This window comes from Silene latifolia, chromosome 2, assembly GCF_048544455.1.
Source record: "Silene latifolia isolate original U9 population chromosome 2, ASM4854445v1, whole genome shotgun sequence".
In the NCBI taxonomy this organism is placed as follows: Eukaryota; Viridiplantae; Streptophyta; class Magnoliopsida; order Caryophyllales; family Caryophyllaceae; genus Silene; species Silene latifolia.
The window spans coordinates 76,237,426-76,246,384 of record NC_133527.1 but is presented as its reverse complement, the minus strand read 5'-3'; positions in this window follow the sequence as shown (position 1 = coordinate 76,246,384).

Genomic DNA, 8,959 nt, shown 5'->3' with positions numbered 1-8,959 from the left:
TCTCAACCTACTTGAAAAAGTCCAAAAAGCCATCATTCAAGTACAAATCTCCACTCGGCCACATCCAAAATCCCTCTCTTAGATGAAAACATCTTTAAAGTAGGAAAAAAAAATAGAGTAAGAAGGCGACTTGGTACCTATCGTAGAAAAAATTTAATATTTTGGTAGTGATTACTAATTTTTGATTATGTTGCTATTGATTATGAAAAAGATGACTAGAGTTGGTAGTTTTATCAATTTACCCAAAATTCAATATGGAGAAATTTTTTTCTTTGAAAATGAGTACATCACCGGGAAAATATAGAAATTATAATAATTTAAAGTCACACGTCCAAATAATGTGAAAAATTTGAGATAAAAACGATAAATCATCACAAAGAGAAATCAGTTTAAGAAAATAAGAGATTCTGTTATATAATACTGTTTTTCGCGTTTTTTTGAGTAAAGAGTGACTACTTTTTGGTTAATAGTGACCAATTTGTGGGGGGGGGGGGGGGGGGGGGGGGGGAAGGAAGGGAGGGAGTGAGGGAGACCTTAAGTTATAAAAAAGTGGTCATTATTTTACCAAAAAATGTTTAAATTTTCATATCGTAGGTACGACGGTCATACAATAACATTTGCGTAAAAAAATATACGAAAAAATAAGTAGAAGAGAAATGAAAATAAGAATGTCGATAAACTAAAGAAATAAAAAAATGTTAGGAAAACACGATTAAATTTACTTTTTAGAGAAAATGGTTTTGCTAACTTGGGCAAAAAAATGACGTCAAAATCATTAGTCGGGAGGGTATCATCGAAAATTTAATTGTTTTAGCCAAAATAATGTTTTTCTCGCAAAAATTCGTAAATCATGTAACATTTTTGTAATTAAATATTACTAAAGGTAAATTTTGAAAGAAAAAAAAAATAAACTTATAGGATTCAAAGTACTAATTATATCAACAAAGTTAACTTTCAGTTTCGGTAGCACATCAAAAGAACTCTACAGTTAAGCGTGCTCGGGTGAGAGTAGTGTTGGGATGGGTGACCTCCGGGGAAGCCTCTTTGATGCGCGCGAATGCATGACCGGTGAAACAAAAGAACGTTCAAATGAATCGAGTTAACTAGCGAAACCAGTACCGAAATTATCACGATTCCATATATGATAAAATATCGATCGTGAAACAAAAATTATTTAACATTTTATTTATTTAATTTTCATATATATTTTTTGCCACGGGAATTATTTTTTGGCCACGGGAAATTTTTTGGCCATGGGAGTTATTAGCCACGAGAGAATCCGTGGCCAAAAATTTAATAATAGCCACGTTCTTGTTTTTCCTAGGGCTATCTCTTTGCCACGGCCACTTGCGTCACGGAAGGTATTCCCGTGGCCAAATGATTTAGCCACGAAAATTTAACACTTGCGCCACGAATTTAGCCATGGCCCAAGTGCTCATTTGTAGTAGTGCCATCACGGTTCCCTTCCCGAGGCGTCTGCAGAATACTAAAGCTAATCAACAATTCGGCAAATTCACCGAGATCCTGAGAAGCTTGTAGGTCACTGTACCATTCGCCAAACTGTTGACACAGGTACCCTCTTACCTTAAATTTATGAAAGAAATTTTATCGCGTAAGAGGCATATTAGTGATAATGAGACGGTAGCCTTGACTGAGGTAGGAATAGCCCTAGTTCAGAATAAGTTACCTCCCAAACAGTCAGACCCGGGTAGTTTTTCGATTCCGTGTCATATCGGTACCCATTTGATTGATAACGCGTTATGCGATCTAGGCGCTAGCGTGAGTGTCTTACCGTTGTCTCTGGCTAAGAGACTTGGTTTGACAAAGTTTAATTACACCAACATGACTGTCCAGATGGCCGACCGTAGTATATCCCGGCCACTAGGTGTAATAGAAGACGTACCTGTTAAGATCGGGAGGTTCTTTATTCCCGTTGAGTTCGTTGTACTTGACATCCCCGAAGATGCACATACCCCTATTATTTTGGGGAGACCATTTTTATCTACTGCCCGTGCAGTAATAGACGTCAGGGGCAAGACATTGGCTCTTCAGGTTGGGGACGAGGAGCTGATATTCCATCAGTCTAAGTTCCGGAGGGCTCCCATGCTAGCTCAGCCTTGCAATGCCCTCTCTTCTATTGACCCTATTATTGAAACTCCAAATGAAAATTTGGAGCATTGTGCTGCTATTGTTACCCCTCCGCCTCAGATTGAGAGCAAAAAGGAGGAAAGTTCGTCTGTTTTCCTTGCTGCAGGTATAGATAAAAACTATGAAGGAGCTATCAAAGGGCATTGTGCAATTAATGTCAGTCAAGTTGGGAGTGACAGTGTTACAGCCGGTGACAAAGGAGCAAGGGTGAGAAAAGGTCGAGCGTATGTGTATGTGAACTATTCTCCTTCGAATGATTCAAGTTCAAGCTCATGGAAACTGAAGAGGACGATCAATGTTGCTGAGGTGACGTCCTCCAGTCAGGAGCCCTCCGAGGGGCTACTGAAACGCTTTTGGAAGTGAGCGAGGAAATGCCCCGTGTACCATCTTGTATAAACAATTTTTAATTTTCCGTTGAATTTCTTTTATTGCTTTTAATTAGGACAATTAGAATTCAGACAATTTTTAGCGTAGATAGAGACTATAAACTGTTACCTTGCGTTTTTGGTATTTTAGGATACTTTTTGCAAGTGTTTTTATGTAGGTTTGGGGAAGTTTACGCAAATATAAAGGAAGAATGACGAATTCAGGAGCTTACACGAGAAAAAGAGCTCGATCGAGTACTTTTTGTACTCGATCGAGTGGATTCTGTTCGATCGAGTAATCCCATACCGTTCGATCGAGTAAAGCAGAAATGGGGAGTTCTCGATCGAGTAAATTTTTACTCGATCGAGTAGATGGATTATTAAAGTGCTCGATCGAACAGTTCTAAACCACTCGATCGAGTAAAATGGGAATTGACACGCAGGGAGTTTCCTTTAACACCTTTACTTTTGATTCTTATTTCATTTTCCCCAATTTTTTGACTAACCTCCCTATTTTGCGATCAAAAACACCCCAAATCCCCTTTTCTCTTGCCCTTTTACCAAATCCGTCACCTACATTGTGTTCATTGTTAATTAATTGACAAAAGCTCTCTACTTTCCCCTTGGTTCGTGTTTCTTTGCTCGGTTTATTGAAGGGATTAGGGTTCCGCGATTTTCGTTCAAAAATCGCCTAATTTGCTTATTTATTGTCGATTAATTCTTCTTTGTAGGACCTCTAGCATCAAGTAAGTAATTCCTACACCTCATTGCATTTTAATTTCATTTATTTCGCATTTTATGAGGTGAATTAGGTTGGGTTTCAAAATTCCTTGCTTAGTTGAGTTTTTCGACTATGACTGTCGCTGCTTGCCCTTATTTGTATTACTTGATGATCAATCCCAATGCCTCATTGCTTCTTACATGCTTAATTCGAATTTTGCGTTTCGGGGTCTTTACAGTCGAAATTTTTGACTGAAACCTGGTTTTCGACTGTAAAACTTGGTTTTTGATGGTGTTATATGTTTACTCAACTTCATTTGTTACTTAATTGCTGCTGTTGATGCTTCCTACCCCGCCCCTCTCGCTGTTTACCCGCTGACATTCGATTTTTCGAGAAATTTTGGGAATTTTAGGGCTGCAGTCGATTTTTTTCGACTGTTTGGGAATTGTCATGCTGTTTTGACGCTGTTTTTCATGCTGTTTAGCCGCTGTTTTCTTATCAATTCCCCTGCCCTATTTATTCAGGATGGATTCTAGCTCAATGCCTTCGTCGAGCTCTTCTGCCAGTCCATCTCTGTCTCTGTCTGAGACGGTAGTCCCTGCTGTTACTACCGTCTCCGCACCAGCCAACGCTCCCGTGTTCTTAGTTTCAGCCGCTGGCACTGTCTTTACGCTAGCTAGCACTGCTGCTAGCTCTGTTTCGGCTGCCACTTCAGTTACAGCTACCACCATTGCTAGCACTGCTGCTAGTCTTTCTTCTTCGGTGGTGGCCACAGCAGCCACATCCTCTACTCCAGCCGCTGTTTTCACACCTGTGGCGGACTCAACTGCAGTTGCAGCTGCCTTTAGAGAGGCCCTAGTTCCTCGCACCGTCACTGGACGGGCTTCTACTTCGGTTTCTAGAGACCGGAGCCGAGGTCGCGGACGTGCTCGTGCTACACCATCCCCTGTTACCTCTACTTCTGCTGCTCCTTCTACTTCAGCTGCTCCTTCTGGGACGGTCACTGTCCGAGGGGACGACTCCCTCGACTCTCACCCTGACTATCCGCAGGTAATTTTCATTAACGGTGTACACCGTAAGAGGTTTTATCACCTCCTAGGCTTTGAGTTTGTACCTTCCCGGTTTTTAGAAAAACCGGCACTTGAGAGACTCGGCATCTACGAGTCAGTTTGTGAGCTTTTACGGGGCACGGGGATGACCGAACTCATTACTATGCGTGACCGTACCTTTCTGGAGTTGAGTCTTGAGTTCTTCAGCTCCATTACCTTCTCCTCCGGGGCACACGACGTTGCCCCCACTAGCTCTTCTGTGTCTTTTCGGTTGTTTAACCAGACTTTTTCGATGACTTTGGAGGAGTTTGGTAGCAGACTTGGACTCTCCTCTACGGGCGACCCTACCGCCCTTAGGAGGGTCATTCGTCAGCTTTGGAGGACCTTGGCCCAGACCACCTTTCCCGAGCGAAAGTGTAATACCCGCCCTTTTTGGGACCCTTTGACCAGCGTTGACTGACCTTGGGAGCGGGATTAGTCTTAGAATTGTGTGCCAAAACCATCTTGTGTTGCGAGTCATGAGTGGTACTCGATAGAGTAGAGGCTACTCGATCGAGTAGCTAGGTTACTCGATCGAGTAGGGGGTCACTCGATCGAGTATGTTGGGTACTCGATCGAGTACCCAGTTTTCAGCGAGGGTTTTATATCGCATTTTGTTAAATCCGCAAATCACTTCCGCCACTTTCCTCCTATCCTTCAGTCGCCTCTTTCCCTTCCCTTTACCTCAAAACCTCCATGGAAGCCTTTGGAAGGTCCTTGTGCCTTAGGAGAGCGTCACTTGTGTCGGATAGCGGTCTCTTGCTGAGTTTTCTCCCTAATAGGTATGTCATAATCATCATCCGTGTCCTTGTTCTTTTAGTTAGGGTTTGCTTGTTAGTAATAGATAATTGTATTGTGGTTATTGGCGTTGCTTGGTCGCTGGACATGTTGTTTGTCGGCATGTATTGGTTGCGGTTGCTTAAAGGTAGGTTCGCCTACTCAGTTTCTGTAGATGGTCTAGTGTGTCGGTCGTTGTAGTTGTATTGTGATCGTTTAATATCGTAATTGTATTGTGACGGCTGTGGCTGTGATGGTGGTTGTTGTCTCTGGTTCTCGGCTGAGTGGGGTCACTTGCGGGAGTGGATTCACGCCCTAGTTTCGCCTTCTGTGGAACCCGCCACAGAAGGGATGTGCACATTAATGGACAGGGTTATCGCTCGTTATGATGAGCGGGGATTTGGTGGGTACGGCTGCGGTCCCCCACTGGCAGGACTGGTCTAGTGGACAGTCAGTGACAGAGGTTGGTTGGATTATCGTGATTGTGTGTATGAGACTGCTATAGCGTCGTATTGTGTTGATAGTTGTAGTTGTTATTGTTGTGTCTTATCTCAGTACTGACCTTGTGTGGTTGTTTGTTTGTTATGTGTCTGCCGTGATCCCTTATGGTGAGCAGTCGGTCTTAGCAGGTGTTGATGTTGTTGATAGCTGGAGTCCGGGCAGGGATGAGTCCTCACGAGATATGATGGTCATAGCGAGTAGTCCTTGAGTTGTATCTTTATATCGTTTATTGGTTTAAATCGCTTGTAATATAACTTAATAGTTCTTTTATCGACATTTGATTATTACTATCCTCGGGCAACCGAGATGGTAACGTCCTTATATCCTAAGGAAGGCCTGGTTAAGGCTCCTCTGAATATGGGGGTGTTACAGAAAGCTCGCACAGGTCCACCTTCCCCCTGCCCGTTACTTTCTTAGATTGATGGGGAGCACCATTTTTGGCCGAAAGGAACCAAACAACATCACCAACAACGAGCTCTCCATCTTAGGCGGTTACCTGAACATTGACTGCAAGGGTCCTTTTACCCTCAACATTGCTTATTTGACCGCCCAGTACTTCCAGGCCCAGGGGGTGAAGGTCACGGGATCTATTGCCTGCGGTGGCATAGCCACCATTCTTGCCCGTTCCTTTTTCCCCGTCTGGCCTCGTGACTTACAGTACCTCGAGGGAGAGAGGTATCTGAGTCTGGATGCCATGCACTTTCAGCATTGGCTGACCACAGACTACCAGACATGGAAGATAGACGGTTCCTTGTCTGTGGACCTACCTTGTGACACTCTCCCCTGTCTAGCCCCTTTGCCTACTGCCGCTAGGGGCGACCGACTGCCACCTCTACCGGACTACCACCTTCCACTCCGACCACCTCCCACTTTACCCGCCGCCATGAAGCGGCGTAGACTTGAGACTGGAGAGTGGTCCACACCTTCTGGGAGTGTCCAGCCTTCCACGACTACTCCCATCCCGACCGCTACTCCTACTCCCACTCCTGCACCCACCGACCAGACACAGGCACAGCCGGTCCTACCGGCTAACTTTGTCCGTCCACCACCCTTTGAGGCGTCCTCGGTCATGGACCAAGGGCGTCATGACGGTTTGTTAGTTGAGATTGCAGAGAGTCAGGCTCGTATGGAGCGGGACATTGCTTTGACTTTGTTCCCTCTGTATGAGTAGCACATGAGTCGACACCGTCCGATCCAAGAGGGTTGGCCACACCCTTCCTTTTACTGGTACCCAGCTGAGGGGTACCCGGAGCTTGCTGAGGAGGAGGAGGATGACGAGGACCCTGAGGTGGCAGTGGAGAGAGCTCGCGCTGAGCAGAGGAGGAGGAGGATCCGGAGTTCACGGTGGAGGACATCCGTGACGAGGAGGCTGATGAGTAGCTACTAGTCTACTCACTTCCCCAGTTTTCTGGCTGGTTTGGGGAAGTTCGTATTTTGTATGTACATCTTACTCTTTTATTTTTGTCTCCTTTTTATTTTATTGTTTTTATTCTTTATCGGTTGTATATTCCCGTTCCCCTGTATATATCTGCTGGTGTATGCTGGAGGATAACAAGGGCATTGTCCGTTTTAGGTTTGGGGAGAGTATTGCATCGTTTTGAGTCTGCATTTGCATTTGTTTTGCATTCACGTTTATTTATTTCAGCTTGCATTGTTTATTTATTTCATAAAAAAATTCAAAAATCAAAAAAATTAGAAAATTTCAAAAAATTCAAAAATATTCACGTTTATTTTTGCATATAGGTTGAGTCGGAACGGTAGATTTCCGTGATGAAACTGCACTATAACTTGTCATTTTACTTGAGCCTTGCACTTCTGTTGATAGTTATTAGCTTTGTCATACGCATAGTCTACGAGTTTTTGTTCAAATATAGCTGACTGTTTAGACTTGACCTGATAAATTGGCAAACTACTCCATAATTTCTGAGTTTCAGAGCCCATAACTGGTGACATTCATGACCAGTTAATTAGGAATTGAGAGTAGTACTCCTTGCATAGCATGTTCATCATTTTTGCACTTTTATGACATTCAATTTCTTGTCAAATGCACACATTTGGGTTTGTGGTTGGTGTCACATACAGGGAGGTGCTTGCAAATTTTCCCCTTTTCTTATATTTTTCACCCATTTAGCTCCACATAAGCCAAAACTTGCCTTTTTGACCCATTAGCTACATCCCAAACTGAGCCTGCCTAGTCAAGCTAGTTTAGTATGTCTTTTGTGGTATGATTTTCCGTCTGCAGTTTGGCCCGTATTTATTTGTATGGAGTTGGTGTAAATAGAGGAGGGAGAAAAAGAGGATAAAAAAAAAGAATTGAAAGGAAAAAAGAGTGGAAAACGTGAAAGAAAGAAAAAAAAACGAAAAATGAAAAAAAAAGCTGACTCACGTGAAAAAGAAGAAGAAAGAAAAAAAAGTTTGATTTGTTTGTTTTGATTCATTTAGACGGTGTTAAAAAGGAAAGTTTGTGACCGTCTAACTCCTCCATTCTTATTCCATATTTTTGAGGAGATTGTGTTTGAGTTTAGTGAGCTGTGTGCCAAATGAAGGGCACTTGTATTCTATTTTTCAGTCAGTTAAGATTCGGACGGTCTTATATGGTCCTGTTTAGGAACTAGCTTGACGCTTTTACCTCCACATTACCATAACTTGTTTTGTCTTTTCTCACCTGAACCTCACTATACCCATATTATTTGTAAGCCCTTGGCTGTGACAGACATTATTGGTTGGAGTGTGTGCATTAGTACTTGAATTGTCATTCATTTTTGTTGCATGCATGCTATGTAGGTCGCAGTTAGGTGAGTGACTGTCTTTCCTTCTCTCTTTTACATTTAACATTCACCCTTTGCTTCATGAGAGAAGAGTGAGCACGAGAGAGTCCGATTTTGTTGGTCTTGCAAGGTCGATAGGTTGGCTATATTTCTGAACAGCTTATAACTTGTTTGCGTATTGACTGCTTAGCTATAACTGTTAGTTTTTGTTGCATTAAATTGGTTCAAGTAGACAAGTTAAGCTAGCTCTGAGTTTTCATTTCCGTTCCATTAGTTACATTTTAGTTTACTCGAGGACGAGTAAAGGTTCGGTTTGGGGAGATTTGATACGTGCATATTGTATAGTCTTTTTAGCCTATTTCAGCACGTATTTCCATGCATTTTTGTACTGTTTATATAGTATTATGCCCCGAATTGGCTACTTTGGTTCATTTTGTCCGTTATGTATAAATGAACGCGAAAGTAGTGGAATCGTACCCTTTTTCGTCCTTTTTGCATGCATTTAGAGGAGACGGGATTTTCCAGAGTGAGATACTGCATTGGAATGCGTGAAGGCACGGTTTACGAGGCAGTCGGTGACGAGAGTGGGCT